The 18331-nt window shown below is 34.0% G+C and overlaps 1 long non-coding RNA gene across 1 annotated transcript; it reads right to left on the reverse strand.

The window, feature by feature from the left end:
- Nucleotides 1-9218: 9218 nt before the first annotated feature.
- On the reverse strand, nt 9219-17133 carry LOC127850500 (uncharacterized). Its single transcript, XR_008035324.1, has 4 exons — nt 17013-17133; nt 16567-16666; nt 14871-14987; nt 9219-13734 (listed from the first exon to the last, which is right to left on the reverse strand). It is a non-coding gene; the product is annotated as an uncharacterized LOC127850500 (long non-coding RNA).
- Nucleotides 17134-18331: the final 1198 nt, after the last annotated feature.

Genomic DNA, 18331 nt, shown 5'->3' on the forward strand with positions numbered 1-18331 from the left:
GAAAGCAGTCAAAACAACACCAGTATACAAGTATACCCCTTGATTTTTATGGAGATTGACATTTAATAAGCTAGCTGCCAAGCACAAAAGGCTATATTCTCAATAAATAACTTTCAAAAACCATTTGGCTACTTTCCTCCGCTCGTAATGTACACAATCTTATATTCCATGATCAAACCCATGCTTTGTTACGGATCCCAAATATAAGGAAATTAGTTCGTACAAGTAATCGATACTGTTCACACCACTTTTTGTAAACATTTCCTGGAGCTCAATAAAAACAAACACAATTGTATTGGTAGAATGTGGTAGACATCAATAGTGTGTACATTATTTTACTAATTGTATTACTTATTAATAATTCTCAGCACAAAGCCGAATCCGACACATTTACTCACATAAGTTACAGAACCAAAACTGTGTCGATTTTTGTCACATGAACGAAACTTCAAAAAAGTAGGGATTTCCCGATAGCGTACATTTGTTAGGCTACACTCAAATATTTTATTGGCTCTTGGTTAAGGTCAATCAAAGTCAGAACCTGGTTAGTAAGCTACTTCGAAAAAATGTATTCGTCAAAACACATGACGATTGTGTTTTTGATATTTATACTTGTCCTGTTTATATTCCAACGATAATTGTGAATGGCATATATTTTTCCTGAGTAACTGAATTTAAACAGACCTAACCTCACACTATTTAAAAAACTATTAAAATGAATATTTAATTTTAAGAACTACATAATACGTTTACTTTAAATAAAACAGAAGAAAATATTTTGAAATTAGAATATAACGTTACATTTAACATGTTTATTGGTAAATGGGTTTTATCAACCGTCCTTTAATTGCGACACTTCGAAGCGGTTACGTAAACGTACGAATGCAAAAATGGCGCAAACATGGTGTCAATAAAATGCTATTGTCATGTCGATATATAGAGTATAACTCGTTTATTCTTAGCAATACTTACCAGTTAGTTTTGTTTATCAGGAGTCTCCTTTATAAGTCGATGGTTTCTCTATTCAGGCCTAATAAATAGCTTTTGTAAATGTACTTATGCTGCTGGCTTGGACGGGTTGATAAGCATTGATTATGATCTCTGCCTGGTCTTTCGGCCTTGGTTGTTTGCCTGCCTCTCAGATTGCGAGTGTCTGTCATTTATCTGGATAATGTAGGAATTTGTAGGAAGGGAGGTAACCCTCAATTAGCAAATGCTATTTGGGTTTTAGGGTTATCTCTCTTCCATCATCTGTTTTGCTTTGCCAATATAGTAATGTTCGTCTTATGTACTAAGAATGTAAACATGTATATTGAGTCTCTCCTATTTCTTTTGGAAGGGTTTCATTATTGTTTTTATTGAATGCATATGTAAATATTATGTATCATGAAGAGTGAGACTGAAATACAATATTAAACTATTACACTTGTACACAATCTAATAACATATTGATGACTAGTACAGTAATCGTCAAACAATAACTTTGCGTCTTGCTTTGACACAAAAACGTTTATTTATGTATAATTATAAATATTGGTGCAATATCCGCAGAGCTGTACCGTATTCTTTGTTAAAGCGCTTCGCGAGTGTGTTTATGTGTAAAATATATCTCTTCTTAAATTAAAAATGATACCAAATTAGTATTAAGTATGGGAAGCCTTCTATGATAACCACAAATGCATTAATTATTTTAGCAACTATCGGAATTTTCATTGTTCGTTGAACATTCACTGCGCGCGGAAAAATACGTTATGTTTTAAAATACGGACGCAATCAAAATATGTTCATGGAACTTCGTAATTTGTTCGTCTGAAGTAGATGTCAACATACGCAGATTCCATCATTTTGACGCAAGCTTATTATAATTGTTTTTTCCTTAAAGACAAATTTATTTCATCGGTCACTTTAACCCAACAAAATCCAGACAAATTGGTCTACATCAAGTATACACATAGAAAGTGTCATTGTAATGAAAAATGTATGCTACAAATTGACATCAGACCTGTCTATTTTAAACACGATCGATTAAACTGACCCCATAGAACATCGTAAACCCTGTCTCAATAACATTCATGTCACTGAAATCAATGTTAAAGTGGATACAACACAATAAGAGCTCCATAAACATAATAATTTATCTTTATTATATGATTTGCTCAAATCGATTTACCTGCTGCGATCCATGAAGTTGATAAAATATTTGATCGCACATAGGGACAATAACACACCTCAAATTATTCTATGGTCCAATTACACCATTTTAAATATATATCCTACTAAAACATTCACTAGCTCAACAGTGAAATTGCCCTCCCCGGTGCATTCATTATTATTTTAAATGGTCTTGATCAAATAACCAAATGCCTTGGTATTCACGTATGGTCATTATCTACACTAAAGTAACAACAAATATCAATACAATCTTTCAGAATGTGGTACCTGGGTTATATCCAATTTAACTTTATCATCTACGGACACATGTTTTTGTTCTTAAATGCGACTTAAATAATCTTTTGTGCAGGTGTCGTGTCTGGTAATTCAAATCAAATTAAAACCATTTGAATTCCATTTATTTATTTCCATTCAATAACAGTAATAATGAAAACAATGCCAAATTATTATTGGCATAAACTTAAATTACTAGTACGGTAATTGTATTCAATATCTTCTATAGCTTATAGTTAATCAGTAGTTCAGAAATCATTACTGTTGATTATTTAATTCTTTACAATCACATAAAGCAAATGTATTTTCGTGAATTGAAAACATATCAATTAAGAAACTAATTATTCTTTGGAAGAACTTCTACAAAAAGGCAGTTAATGTTGATTATTTTTAAGACGGAACACAGTTAAAAGAATACCAAGTTGATCGGCTTCGTAACCTCTCAGACCGTATAACATGATCATGAACATCATTTGTCTCACACGAACACAGAATGCATGAAACGATGTCTCACACTAATGGTGTTCTTCTACCAAGTTTGTTCAAATCATAGACCTTGTGTCAAAACCTGTTAATTATTTATCTTATGACATAATCATTATGCTTATGTACATCTACATACTTATTTCGCATCAATAATGCTATTTTCTTGTTACGCAGACATTTATTTAGTTTGAAAAAAAAAGTTGTTAAACAATGTAAATACAAAAACGCGTAACCGAATGTTAGTACATGTACACACATGACGTAAAGCTTTGTGAATATTACAATCAAACAGTTAGCGTTGATAGCTAAGTATTGAATCGTTTTTTTGTTGCTGTATACACTTTCCATGAGGACTGCGTTTACCTCGTGTGATACTGCCTCAGCGAAAAGACATTGCCATGGGTGGCACGCTTGCGAGCTGTAAGCTGGTGATTTCACAGAGTTAGAAATCAAGGGTGTTGAAGGCAAATGAAATAAAACATAAAACTACGAAACTGTTTTAATATCTTTATTTATAACCCGTCTCATACAACATAACGTTGAAATGATTAAACACGTTCGATGCGTTTTAAATGGATCTTTCACGGTTTGGTAAATTGACAAATTAAAAAAAATGTTTCAGATTCGCAAATTTTCGGTTTAGTTATGATATTTGTGAGGAAACAGTATTACTGAACATTTGCCATGGTCTAATATAGCCATTATATGCATCTTTTGACGATTTAAAAACCTGAAAATTATAAAGCGTTGCAACGAGAAACGATTGAATAATTTGGAGAGTTCTGTTGTTGTCGTTTAAATTTGTGAAACTAGAAAGATTGCTTATATGAGGTATAAAATACGTATCTCATAGATGCTTGGCAGGATAGCTCAGTAGGCTAATTCGTTTTCACTTCAGGATTCCGGGAGTCACTGGTTCGAGCCCTGCTGTGGGCTACTTTTTTTCCTTTTTTAAATTTTATTTTTTTATTTTTTACTGGAGCTTTTAACATTTAAAATTACTTTTATCAAAATAAAGCATTTAATGACAACCTTCAAAACATGCCAAAGTCTGTGAAAAGGCCCCTTTAAATGGATTGTTTAAATTTTTAAACAATTTTACGCATAACAAGTTCCATTTCGTAAAAACATCCGTCACTTTTGATTTGCGACACTCCTTGATGGTTCGGTCGATTGTTGTGGCGCTTACGGAATCCCATGCATTCTTGATCATGTAGAGCGCCTGCTTGATGTTCACCGTCTGTGGCTCCCCTGCTTCGGCTCGCTCGAGGTAGAGTTGAATCGACTGCTTCCGGTAGTATGTCTTGAAGGTTTTGATGATACCGGCGTTCATGGGCTGAATGTGAGATGTTGTGTTGGGTAGAAGGAAGTGGAGGCGAACGCTGGGCAGTCTCAGGTCCCCTGCTGTGTGACTGGCGGCGTTGTGTACCAGGAGAATGACATTTCTCCCGAGCAGAGTCAACTGCTTGTCGAAATCTTGGAGCCAGTCGATGAAAAGATCTTCCGTCATCCAGGCATGCCAGTTGTGTATTAAGTGTGTAAAATTATGTAGTCGTTTTTGTTTAAACCATGCCCCTGCGATGAAAACTTATAAAACAAACCATTTGGTGACATTATATGTAATAACTTATATTCGTATTACATTTTAGAAATTATATTCCGTGACTTTTTTTTCGTCATGGTGTGTACAATCTATTGAATTCGCTGGTCGGAACAATGGGCGAAAGCAATATAAAAATTGTGATCTTAAAGCGATATCTTCCATCGCAAAAGGTATAATTAAACCCTGAAGAAAAAGGGTGCACTAACTATCGCGCGTCACTGTTGAATCTTCCGTCGAAAAAATTGTCTGTTCAAATTACAGAAGAAACAGCGGCGTCGAAAACTTGCGCAGAACTTGTATATCTTCCGTCGGAATATTTGTCGATTAAACACTATTCTAATGATGTTGAATGAAATCGCGCAGGACTTTCATATATATTCGTTCATATAAAATAAGCATTGAATTAATATACAAATGATGGGTAGTAATTGGTTACCTGTACAAATGATGTGATTGGTAAGTGATAAAAAGCGCAAAACATTAATAACCGTAATTGGCTTAAATTTCCAATTATAAAATGATTCCAAATCCTGTTCTGATATATACTATGGGTGGTTTGATATTTCGATGTTAGTAAGTAGCATTGTTCAATGTAAGAGAAAAATAGAAAAATAGAGACCTTTGATTTTGTATTATAATCAGTATTTACATAATTGTTTCTACTCGGGTATTGTCAATAAATATTCAAATTTATCAATCAAATTATTATGTTTGTATCCAAATTAAATGTTAAGTTGCGCAAATATGATGATAAAAAGCGCTCATAGATATTTTACATTATACCGGTAATTTGTTTACAAGTGTTAGGATCCATTGCCAACTGTATTTGATACGACGCATTCTTTTCCGATGAGAAAAATCTATGAAAATAAATTTTAGTATAATATAAACCACCTGTAACTGATAGGATAAATTAATGAGTTATCTTTTTGATCCATGTTTGTATTATTTTGAGCAAATTCTGAACTAAAATTAATATCGTTTATTTATTTGAAGATGTTTTCCACCACGTGTGAGGCGACGCTAAAACTAATGGACGTTTTATATCGTATTAGGTATTGCTAAGTTTTTTCTTGGTACATTCCATTCCATGGGTTTTGATTCAGTATCATTTCTCTTACGAAAAAGTACTTAATATTGAACCTCTTATTTTAACATGCGAATCCCATTTAAGTATTTTCCCTGCTCAACTTTAAAAATAAAGAAAGCATTGAGAATATAGCATACAATTAAAATCCAGTCAAATATTTTACACGAAATTAAATATTTTTTATCGAATAATGTGATAGTTCTGCTTACGTTTAAGACTGAAATTAAATACGAATTTTACCGAAATAGTTGACCAATAAAACACATTTTATATGTTATTATGATTAGTAAATAACGAAACGTACCTGCGCATTATCTACTCCTCTACTTATACATTATGATAAATGCGCGTTCAGCTACAACTTGTGAATGCAGTTCGTCCTTTGCGAATGTCGAGTTGTATTGAATTCTTGTAATAGGAGAACCCATGTCTTTTTTTGAATATTGGAAATATGCCATCAGATAATACGAATGAGAATACCGGTTTAAATTAGCAGTTTATTTTACAAAACAATTGTACAAAACGAAGCCTATACGTTGTGGCAATTATGTGGTATCGGGTAAGTATTTTTGCTTTACTGAATCGGCGCAATTTTCTATTCAGAGTAGTTTTAGGTTACTACAACTTAGAGTTAAGAGCATACACGTCGATAATATATTTTCTTTGTTTGTTGTCTATTTGGATTTGACTGTGTAACATGGTCCTTTGAAAATACCATAGATAGACTTCTTTCATTTTCATCCATTCATTACGAGCATAAATCTGGGCCCAAATGAAATTTACATGATAAATTGATATAATATAAAGGGAATTGATTTCCACTTTTAAGAGAAAACGACCTCTTTCAAACGTAAAGCTTTATTTAGAATATCCACATATAGGACACAGTAAATGACAAATACAAATTATTAGGCAAATATATGAAACTTCATTTCTTTAAGTCATATGCCGGACTTAGCCTTTATTTTTCAGTCAGCATTTCGCTGAAACATGATTGGCATGTATGTACCCCGACCCAGGATCGAACCCGGGACCTCTGGATTTCAACGCAAGCGCCTTATCCACTGATCTACTGAGTGTGAGTGATGATATTAATGGGTGCGATCTCTGTACGGTTAACTTTCCTATTAATTTTCAGATTATAATACATTAATACATTTTCGAGCATGAATTTACGGCTATTACACAATAATGTAAACAATTATTGACTAAGATTACCGGCTATTCATGTCAATTATTTTAATTAAACATTGGTTAATGCAAAGACAGTTTCATAAATACATCGTTTTTGATTATTATTATCATCAGTGGTTAAAGTATTACTTTTGTCATCATTTATTGTTACTAAATTTTATAGTAATACACTGTTATTAATTTGTATAGTGTGTTAGTTTTATTAATGCAGTTTAATGTTGTTGCACATTTTCTTGAAGTTAAATAAAACTATTTACCAGGGTCTTTGTATTTCTCCCTAATATAAAGCATAATATTGTTTCAGTAATGAATATCTGGAAAATAAATATTATATAGAACTTAAAAAGTCAAATACGTAAAAGATAAATTGTGTATTCCTCTTCTGTAACATGAATAATGGATGACTATTTGTTCTAAAATACGTGTTGATGTGTTATGTTAACAAATGTTCTGAAAGTTCTCCTTATTCCGAACCCTGCTACGCACACCCACCAATTTGTGTAATTTGCCCACGAATTTCCTATTCCCATCACATGTATGGAAGGTCTGAAACACATTGTGGATTTTTTTACGTTGGGCGCCAATGTTACCCAACTAGAACAAGAAATGTGTCGAACCCCTGATGCCCCCATAACACAGGTTTGGACACAGACGAATCCCTTATATAGTATGATGCACACAAAAATAGATTGGGCCATAATTAAGCACAAAATGGATGCTGTCATATTTCCTTTCTTTACAATCATCTATACATCAAGGTCATTAAACTGTGAACTGTGAACGTTTGAGCGAGCGAAATTCAACAAGTAGTTAGTTGAAAACACCAAATTTTTGTTTTGTACCCTATACAAACAGACAAAAGGCCATCATTCTAACAAATATTGTTGGACCACAAATTCATTACTTCACCTTCATCTACACATTAATGTTATTAACATTTGAAAGGTAATTCACTATGCAGCAATTAGTAAGAGAAGATTTGAAAACAATATATGTATGCAACTACACAATCTTTAGTAAAAAAGAGACAAAGGGTCATAACTGCCAAAAATAATTGCAGTCCAAACTCCATTTTGTTTTGTTAACAAATCACCTATAGCGACTGTTTTTTTAGATAAGAAGCTATTTATACAGTTTTCAAGATATCGCAATTGGCAATCTTCTTGCAAAAAGTAGTACCACTAGATTTTGTAAAGTAAATACCCAAAGCGACTTATTTTGAAAATAATGAACATGTATTCATAATTATTAGAAAACAACTCATGTTATTACCCATTCTTAAATTATCTTTCTCAACCTACCATGAACATGAAGCAACGTATTCGGCATGTTCAGAAGTATTTACACTCAAATATAAAAACGTACGTACACGTGGTATTTATATAAGTTGCGCAGCATACTAGCTTACTCATTCAGAGAAGTATCTAGTACTTAAGTGAATTAAGGATTGTGGAAGAACGCAGTGAGCTTTAACCACCCATTCATGTTTTGTAGGCGTAATTATGTTTGCTTACAATTCAGTACACTGGCCCTAAAACCCCCAATACAGCGACTCCGTTCGAAGTACGTTCTGAAAATATGACTAAACGGGCTCGAACTGTGTGAGAACGGAGTGATCGTAGAAGCAACGTGTTTCGAACTGTCTTCGAACTTTGTGGACGCCCTGAAACGGGGTTGAACGGGAGAGGTGTTTCAGAACTTTGAGCCTACTCAAAATTTTCTTCCGATCATCCCGTTCTACAATTTAACGTAGTAACAACGTACTGGAAACGGAATGGACGTATTAAGAACGGATAGGTCGTATTCAGGTCGAGTAAGGAACGTGCCAGAACGTAGTGCGATCGGACCGAAATTACCTGTAATTGATTATATTTTAAAAAGGGATTTTCCACAGAATCCCTTTTAAAATGGTCATTTTAAAGGAAATTTCTTTTAAAAAAACCCACATTTTTCTCACTTTTTATAAGAAATTAAAAAAAATTTACGCTGACAGTACAACCCATCTTACATTCAGACAGGAAAATTGAACTGAAACTTAAATGTTATGCTGGCGGTACAACCTCCCAAAGGTTCAAAATAAAAACTGAATATTCTTTGAAAATGTTACGCCGGCAGTACAAACTCCCTAAGGTTCATAATCACATAGACAGATAATTGTTTGAAAATGTTACGCCGGCGGTACCAAATTCCAGCAAGGTATAATCACACAGTAAAAATCACACTGAAAAAAAGGAAGATAAACCACTTTTAAATGTTCAAGTTCTTAGGTTCATAATCACAACAGATAATTCTTTGAAAATGTTACGCTGGCGGTACAAACTCTCAGAGGATCATAATCAAAATGTTACGCCGGCGGTACAAACTCCCTAAGGTACCAATAGTAAAAATCACACAAACCACTTTTAAATGTTTAAGTTCTTAATTTAATAGTAAATTATACAAGTAATGTAAGTACAGAACACACACAATGATATAACCCTTAAAATGTAACTGAAAATGTTACGCTGGCGGTACAACCTCATAAATGTTCATAATCACAACAGATAATTCTTTGAAAATGTTACGCTGGCGGTACAAACTCTCAAAAAGTACACAATGACAGATAATTGTTTAAAAATGTTACGCCGGCGGTACAAACTTCCAAAAATGCATAATCACACAGAAAAAATCACACTGAAAAAAAGGAAGATAAACCACTTTTAAATGTTTAAGTTCTTAGGTTCATAATCACAACAGATAATTCTTTGAAAATGTTACGCTGGCGGTACAAACTCTCAGAGGATCATAATAACAACAGATAATTCTTGAAAATGTTACGCCGGCGGTACAAAACTCCCTAAGGTACCAATAGTAAAAATCGCACAAACCACTTTTAAATGTTTAAGTTCTTAATTTAATAGTAAATTATACAAGTAATGTAAATACAGAACACACAAAATGATATAACCCTTAAAATTTAACTGAAAATGTTACGCTGGCGGTACAACCTCCCAAAGGTTCATAATCACAACAGATAATTCTTTGAAAATGTTACGCTGGCGGTACAAACTCTCAGAGGATCATAAACACAATGACAGATAATTGTTTAAAAATGTTACGCCGGCGGTACAAACTTCCAGAAATGCATAATCACACAGAAAAAATCACACTGAAAAAAAGGAAGGTAAACCACTTTTAAATGTATAAGTTCTTAAATTATTAGCAAATTATAAAACAAGTCATAACAAGGGCTGTTTGTAAAACATGCATGCCCCCCATATGGGCTCTCCGTTGTAGTGACAGCCATTGTGTGAATATGTTTTTTGTAACTGTGACCTTGACCTTTGACCTAGTGACCTGAAAATCAATAGGGGTCATTTGCAAGTCATGATCAATGTACTTATGAAGTTTCATGATCCTAGCCATAAGCGTTCTTGATTTATCATCCGGACACCATTTTACTATTTCGGGTCACCGTGAAATTGACCTTTGACCTAGTGGCCTGAGAATCAGTAGGGGTCATCTGCAAGTCATGATCAATCTACCTATCAAGTTTCATGTTCCTAGGAATAAGCGTTCTTCAGTTATCATCCGAAAAACATTTTACTATTTCGGGTCACCGTGAACTTGACCTTTGACCAAGTGACCTCAAAATCGAACGGGGTCATCTGCGAGTCATGATCAGTGCACCTATGAAGTTTCATGATCCTAGGCATAAGCCTTCTTGAGTTATCATCCGGAAACCATTTTACTATTTCGGGTCACCATGACCTTGACCTTTGACCTCAAAATCAATAGGGGTCATCTGCAAGTCATGATCAATGTACCTATGAAGTTTCATGATCGTAGCCATTAGCGTTCTTGAGTTATCATCCGGAAACCATTTTACTATTTCAGGTCCCCGTGACCTTGACCTTTGATATAGTGACCTGAAAATCAATAAGGGTCAACTGCGAGTCATGATCAATCTACCTATCAAGTTTCATGATCCTAGGCATAAGCGTTCTTGAGTTATCATACGGAAACCATTTTCCTATTTCGGGTCACCGTGACCTTGACCTTTGACCTAGTGACCTGAAAATCAATAGGGGTCATCTGCCAGCCATTATCAATCTACCTACGAAGTTTCAATGTTCCTAGGCATAAGCGTTCTTGAGTTATCATCCGGAAACCATTTTACTATTTCGGGTCACTGTGACCTTGACCTATGACCTAGTGACCTGCATATTAATAGGGGTCATCTGCGAGTTATGATCAATCTACATATCAAGTTTCATGATCCTAGGCCTAAGCGTTCTTGAGTTACCATACGGAAACCATTTTACTATTTCAGGTCACCGTGATCTTGACCTTTGATCTAGTGACCTCAAAATCAATGGGGGTCATCTGCGAGTCATGATCAATGTACCTATGAAGTTTCATGATCATAGGCCCAAGCGTTCTTGAGTTATCATCTGGAAACCACCTGATGGACAAACCGACCGACAGACCGACATGTGCAAAGCAATATACCCCCTCTTCTTCGAAGGGGGGCATAGTAAATACAGAACACACAAAATGTTGTGTAAATTTTCAATCAGTGAAATTTTCAAAATAAAAAACAATACCAGTATACTAATATGTACTCAATCCACCAGTCAGCAGGTCAGAAAATATATATTAAATAGTGGGAATGATTCCATATTATTTATGTCACACTTAAATTAGTTCTCAAAATATACTAGTATTAAAAAATGCTAAACATTTTTTTTTAACATGTGAAGTCATTATGAAAAATTAAATATTTAAATAAAACAATCTTTACCGCTATTACATGTATAACCATTCAAAGTTCTTTAACAGGTGCAATTGCTGCAATTTGTATTTTCATTACTAAACAATTCTGTCACAATTTTAGTATGTATTGTAAGGGCAGAACTTTATTGTTTCTCTGAAATACTCAAACATCATATAGGACATACAAAATAAAACATTGGTAATCACAAATTAACAAAATCAATTTTAATTCAGCATATTAAAATGAAGACAAGTTCATACAAAGCATTTCTAAACCGAAATCGAAAAAATGTTAGAATAATGCACATGAACACATTCACAGTTACAATGGCTTACAAAGGCTGACTGAATACGAATTGTTCACCATTAGAACTTATTTTCTGTCTAGTTTCCCAAAAGATCTCAGGTTATTTTAAGATATTAAATTGATTGCAACAGTAAGAAACGTGAAATCTCTTTAATTAACTTTTGTTTATATAGCGAAAGAAATTCAAAAATAGTTTTATTTAAAATAATCTCATAAACCATTCTAACATATAAACTGTTATATACAAGTCCCATATTCTACTGACCGAAATGACATAAGAAGAATATGACCACCACCACTGAACAAAACCAATAATGAAAAAAGCATATACCTAAGTGAAAAGACAAGTTCTCATCAAGCATTTCAAAATGGAATTCAAACATTCTTTGGATAATGCACATAAACAAAAGTGCAGTAAAGAGAATCAAATTGTTGATTAGGGAATATTCAATTCCAACATTAAACTGAAGAAAAAGATGTAGAATAATGCTTACACTTGAAATATGATCATCAGTGTGATGTAAAATTCATGTTGTTTTTTTTTACTTCAAAACAAGAGTGCCAAACTGTCACAAGATACGCCCGTTCGGAGGTTTTGGACACCATGCTTAATGCTTGAAATGCACTAAGTGACCTCGAGACCTAGTTATTGACCCGGCATGACCCATATTTGAACTTGACCTAGATATCATTTAGATGTAACATCTGACTAAATTTGGTGAAGATCAAATGAAAACTACTTCAATTAGAGAGCGGGCACCATGCTAAATGCTTGAAATTCATTATGTGTCCGATCGTGACCTCGTTTTTGACCCGGCATGACCCATATTCGAATTTGATCTACATATCATCTAGACTCAACTTCTGACCAAATTAGGTGATGATCAGATGCAAACTACTTCAATTAGAGAGCGGACACCATGCTAAATGCTTGAAATGCACTAAGTAACCTTGTGACCTAGTTTTTGACCCGGCATGACCCATATTCGAACTTGACCTAGATATCAACTAGATGCAACTACTGACCAAGTTTGGTGAAGATCGGATGAATACAATTTGAATTAGAGTCCGGACAAAGTGGCGCCGTTGAAAATGCACTAATTGACCCTATGACCTAGTTTTTGACCCGGCATGACCCATATTCGAACTTGGCCTATATATCAACTAGATGCAACTGCTGACCAAGTTTGGTGAAGATCGGATGAATACAATTTGAAATAGAGTCCGGACAAAGTGGCCCCTTTGAAAATGCACTTATTGACCCTATGACCTAGTTTTTGACCCGGCATGACCCATATTCGAACTTGGCCTAGATATCAACTAGATGCAACTGCTGACCAAGTTTGGTGAAGATCGGATGAATACAATTTGAATTAGAGTCCGGACAAAGTGATGCCTTCCGCCCGCCGCCCGCCGCCCGCCGCCAAGGGGTTTCACATAATACGTCCCGTATTTTATACGGGCGTATAAAAGGGCAATCATTTGCATGATTTGATAAAAAAAAATGAAGCTATCAGTCTCACAATTTGATTAAAATTATCTATGCATTTTTTTATAAAACAGAAATTTCACACCATAAAATTTAAGTTAATTCCATAACTTGACAGGGAAATGTCTTAGTATGAGAAACCTGACTTCAATCATTCAGAAAAATAACATGAAGTGCCTTAATATGTACTCTGGTTGCATATATTGATAACAACATTTATTTTAAGTTCACGACATTTTTAGTCTTGAGAAAATAGGTATAGCTTCTAGATGTGGCAATAGGATGACCTTACATCTGTCCCACCTCTCTCACCCATGAGGACCTCACTCTACTAACTCCATCAGAGTACTGGACTGAACACTCTCCTGAATAAAAGACATCTTGAAATGTAAGAATTTGAATGCTGTTATACAGCCAGGCGATATGATAATCATATGGTTATTAATTATGTCTTTTAAATTATAGCATTAGTACTCATAGCAATTGATACTGCAGAGTTAAATGTACAATGTTTTGCTGGAAAACTATAGTTTGGTACTCACAATGGGATATATAAAGAAACTGCATAAATATACCATTCATGTTTTCATAGCCAGAAATAACCAATATGATTGTCAATTTGAAATATCAAACACAGTTGTTGTGTGATGTGAAATGTCTTTGCATGTTTAAATTGTCACTTACATAATTAAAGGGTGTCTGACAGACAAATCCCTGCTATAGGTTCAATGAGTGAACGGGAAAAAATTGCCAAAACAAGATGGACTACAGCAATTCATGAATATCTGTTTAAGTTGAAATGGTACAATTCACTGCTTATGAATAAATTGTACAGCAATATGGATAAGTAACATAAAATCTACACAAAATAATAACTCTCTTTAATTAATTTCAATCGCCAACCCTCACGATATGAGTGGCAGTTCTTGATGATAATCATTCTGTATTTTTATGTTTAATGAATGAGAAATGAATAAGGAGTTGCACAACAAAAAAGTGTGACAGACATTACTGCAATACCAAACGCCTGTGGTGGGGTATAATAAAGCAGTTAGTTATTAATAAAGTTATGTAATATATATATATATATATATTTCACTATGATTCTAAAAGTGTACCTTTCAAGCAAGGTGTTTTTAAAACTAACAGTCACTTTACTAGTTGAAAATATGCATGCTGTCAGCTTTTGACAAACAGACAAGAACAGAAAAAAGGGTTTATATGTTGAGTTTCACAATATAAACAAGATTATCATTGCATGCAATGCAAAATTCCCCTACTGGTCAAAATACCATTACAAAATTGTCAGCAACATTGTCAGTGTTGTTTTGATATATCCTATAGTTCCCTCTGGGCATACCGGTAGGGAACTTACAACTGATAATTTATTCACAGTAATTAAAGCTTAATTTTGTACATGGTCAGTATCATATGGGATTTTGTTCATCTCACTTGAAAATTGTACATTATTCGTAAAATATTTTATTATGTTTAAAATTACCGTTAGCATATTTTCGGATCAATTTGGCCGGCAACCATTCCTCTCGTCCGTCTTCAAATCTCCAGAATGCTTCAATTTCTTTGTCCTTTGATGAATTTTCCTTGGACTTCGAGCAATCTGTTTTCAGATAGAATAAAAGACCCTGAACTGAATTGATGAACTACCAACCATGAGCCATCTGCAGACAGTGTCATCCACTTGTCCGAGTGTTGGGTAGAGAAGAGGAAATCATTAGTAATAGTATTACGGTTAACTGTCCATGTAAAGTAAATGTTACCAGTGACACTCCAACACTCAATGTTCAAAATGGGGCACACATTTAGCAAAATAATATCAAGGTTTATCTGCCATTGATATATATGTTCACTTTGTGACAATAAACAAGAATACTTGACTATGACCAAATATCTATTTCCATTTTTTATAGAAATTGTCCTCAACAATAGGGTCAATAAACAATGAAATTTACAACATGAAAATGGGCCATAATTATGAGAACAGGTTATAAAACTAAAACTTTAACCCATTCTCCCAAGTGTGTTCTTATCTTTATGAGCCCAGCTCAAGTTTTAGGGCCCATGGCTACTGGACTCTCGCTAATTCATAGCCCTAATGATTCAATTTAGGCTTATTTGCCCTTGAGAACTGAGATGCATTTTTAATTGGTAAACATGAATACCTAAGTTGAACCAAATGTCTTTGACAGTCTCTGAGAAATGGACCATAAAAAATGATCATCTTGATAGTACAACTATTCATGGTTTTATTTGGGACAGGTGACAAGTTGAGCAGACCACCGTGTCGTCATCATTTTAGCACATTTTTTAAAATTATACCCAAATTATGTATTTCAATGGGTGAATAAACAGTAAACGGTAGATAAATTGTGAAAACTGTTGTTTATGTCTAAATCTTAGGATAATTGTGGGAAAGAATACTTCTATTAGCATTAACTTGACAATTGAATAACCAGAAAAATTTAATAGAAATATATTACAGAACATGTAAAAACAAGTGCTGTTTGTAAAACACGCATGCTCTCCAAATGGGCAGTTCATTGTAGTGGCAGCCAGGCCATTGTGACCTTTAACTTTGACCTAGTGACCTTAAAATCAATACCGGTCATCTGCCAGTCATGATCAATGTACCAATGAAGTTTCATGATCAAGGCCTAAGCATTCTTGAGTTATCATCCCGAACCACTGTGACCTTGACCTAGTGACCTGAAAACAATAGGGGTCCTCTGCCAGATGGACCGACAAACCGACCAACAAACAGACCGACTGACATGTGCAAAACAATATTCCCCCCTCTTCTCCGAAGGGGTGCATAAAAATATTTATTACATATAAATCAGGATAACTCACTTTTGATCAAGTGTCAATGTATGTCAACTTATATCTGATCAACTGTCACTGGTGTCTCAAACAGGGTCTTTATGAGGTTATTTGGTACTTGAAGCCTGGACATTTGTGTCTATGCCTAATAACTAAAACTGCATATTCAGGTTTAAAAACATTGAAATATTAGGCAAATTAATGGGGTTGGCATAAGAAGATGTGTGTTCACTCAAAGTGGTCTTAAACCAGTTTTTGTGAATTATTCTAAACTCTGTAAGTCAAGAAATAGTTATCATTTATAAAAAAGATCCATTCATTAAGTGTTCAAGAATATTATTAGAAATATATGCACTTACGCTCTGTCAGTTGACGCCTCAATTCTGAGTTTTCCGTTTCCAGTTTGGAACATTTGTCCTTCATCATTTGAAGCTCATCAACTACCTTGCTGTACTTCTCCTAGAAGTACAAGTTAATATATTGATCTATGAGCAGACCCTTTTTCTGCCGATTTTAATAGTAGTTTCATGTTCCCCCCAAAAAAAAAATTCTGAATTTTTTTTTTTTTTGCCATGCAAAAAAACTTTTTTTATTCTCACAAGGAAAACTGAAGCACAACTTCCCAATTTCACAGGTAATGTTCTCAAAATGCTTTTTCAGGCTATTTAAAAGATCAAATACTTTTTCATTTTAACATCATTTACCTGATTTCCAATCAAACACAAGGCCTTTCTTAATACTTGCATTATTTATTTATTTAATTGCTCATGTTTCTGTTACACAAAAAGGAAATTAATTAACTTACAAGGAGTCCCTCAGAAGTGTTTGAACATTCCTCATTGGCATCATCTTCCAGGTCAGTTTGCTTTCTTTTTTTTGTAAGTGGTCTGGATCCCAAAAATTCCTTTCTAAAAAATATTCAAAAATTAACTTCAAATATATACAACACCAACATGTTTTACATTGTCTGTGGCTTCAGGGCTTTTTTTCTTTCTTTGGGACCCACGGTAAAATGGCCCTTTCCCCTCGGATTTTTTTCCCCTCAGCAGGCAAATTTTCCCCCAGACTTGATTTTTTTCCCTTAAATTTTTATTTTTTTTAAACTTTAAATTCATAAGTTAACCTGATCCAGTGTAGAAATTAAAACATATTGCATAATTAAATTATCTGTTGCCTTGAATTTGTTATAAAAACAGCAAAATATGTTAAATTGATTATTTAAGACTTTCCTTATTTCCGCCAAAATCCGGTGTTTTGCGTGATTTTTCCCCCAAATTCAGCATTTCGCACGATTATTTTTCCCCTCAAAAAAGGCCAGGCCCTTTCCCCAAAGTAAGATAAAAACCCCTGGGCTTTAAAATGTCCCGCGACACAGGTGCCTCAACATGCTTGTGAAATTATAAAAATGAAAACAGAGCAAATATAACAACCCCTTTTTTAAAAGGTACATAAAGGACATACAGAGAAAATACTTATTAAAACACTGTTTGGGGTTAACCAATCAAGCAATGTAAGAAAAACTTACATACACAGTACATAGTACTGTAAAAGCGTTTGAGCACCTGTCCCAAATTAGAATTAGTAGTATTCATAACTCGCACAAAAAAAAATCATTATTTTTAATTCTACCATGGCAACTTCTTTGCTATTGACATATTAGGAAGTTTTGTGGTTGATTCTGCAACAAAACACTTACGGCTTTGAATGCTTTGAAAGTAGGTTTATAAATAACCCAACATTTTATTTAAATTGTAATGGCATATTCATGTATATATTTAATCCGCTGAAATGGAGGATGGGGGGCTTATATAAAAGTTCTCATTTATTACCTTGAAATACAGGTTAATTATAAATACAAACCGGTAAGTATTTAAATAATCAACAATGAATTGTTCTTAATTTGGGTTACACAAACAGTGTGTTGTTCTGTTGTTGCAATCAAGCCACTCATGCAGCACCGTAAGGGTTTAATGTCTTTGCATCATTACTGCAATAACTAATGCCTACCAGTCTATTATTTCTTTAAAAAAAATTAATATTCACATTACATTCTTTCCTATAATAATTCAAATAAGATGATACCCTTCAGCTAAAGACATTGAGTTTTAAATAAAAGCAGTAAAT

This window comes from Dreissena polymorpha, chromosome 11 (assembly GCF_020536995.1).
Source record: "Dreissena polymorpha isolate Duluth1 chromosome 11, UMN_Dpol_1.0, whole genome shotgun sequence".
NCBI classification, from domain to species: Eukaryota; Metazoa; Mollusca; class Bivalvia; order Myida; family Dreissenidae; genus Dreissena; species Dreissena polymorpha.